The sequence below is a fragment of the Tupaia chinensis genome, unplaced genomic scaffold (assembly GCF_000334495.1).
Source record: "Tupaia chinensis unplaced genomic scaffold, TupChi_1.0 Scaffold144741_1, whole genome shotgun sequence".
NCBI classification, from domain to species: domain Eukaryota; kingdom Metazoa; phylum Chordata; class Mammalia; order Scandentia; family Tupaiidae; genus Tupaia; species Tupaia belangeri.
This window is the reverse complement of record NW_006204601.1, coordinates 225,351-226,161: the sequence shown is the minus strand read 5'-3', so window position 1 is coordinate 226,161 and position 811 is coordinate 225,351. Positions and strand designations below refer to the sequence as shown.

General features: G+C 42.8%; 1 protein-coding gene across 1 annotated transcript in view; it reads right to left on the bottom strand.

Annotated features, from left to right (window-relative positions):
• Window positions 1-811, bottom strand: part of ITGA2B (integrin subunit alpha 2b) — an 18,272-nt gene that overhangs the window by 14,246 nt on the left and 3,215 nt on the right. The window lies entirely within an intron of this gene.

Here is an 811-nt window from a genome sequence, read left to right as displayed (position 1 = left end):
AATAAAAAAAAAAAAAAATTATTGGGGCTGGCAGGTGGCATGGTGGTTAAGGATCTGGACTCCCACATGACCAGTTGTGGTTTGAGTGCCGGGCCTGGTGGCTTACTTTCTCTTGCTATCTCTCTCTGGTGAGCACACATACCCTGTAGCAAATGAAAATAAATAAATAAATAATAAATAGATCATTATTTAAAATGTATTTATTATTATTATTACTATTTGATTTGCTTCAGGGAATGTGTGCTCACCAGAGACAGACAGAGAACAAGAAGGAAAGTGAGAAAGCAAGCTGCCAGGTCTGGGACTCAAACCACAGTCGGCCATGTGGGAGTCCAGTGCCCTGACCACCACGCCGCCTGCTGACCTCAGCAGATCTAGATTTGAACCACAGTTCTGCCACATATAAAACAGGAAAATCAACCAATCAGGGCTTTCAGGATTATATATACACACATATATATGTATATATATATATGTTCGGATTTTATGATAGGGTGCACACACTAGCAGCAGAGACAGACAGAAAAGTGAGAAAGCACCGCCCCCCCAAGGGGTGCTTTCGCCGCAATCCCTTCTCCTCTCAGGATTTTGGGCACACACAATGTGCCTGGTGTGATTTTCAAGCTGCTAGGCCCAGGGCTTGAGTCGTGGTTGGCCTTTTGGGAGTCCAGTCCCTTAACCACCATACCACTGGCTGGCCCCTAGAAGTAAATTTAACAAATGTATGAGGGACATTTAACATGGTCCCTGACAAATATGTAACAAGTGCTTTTGAAAAAAATTACAATTACAGTTACTTGTTTTTAGCATG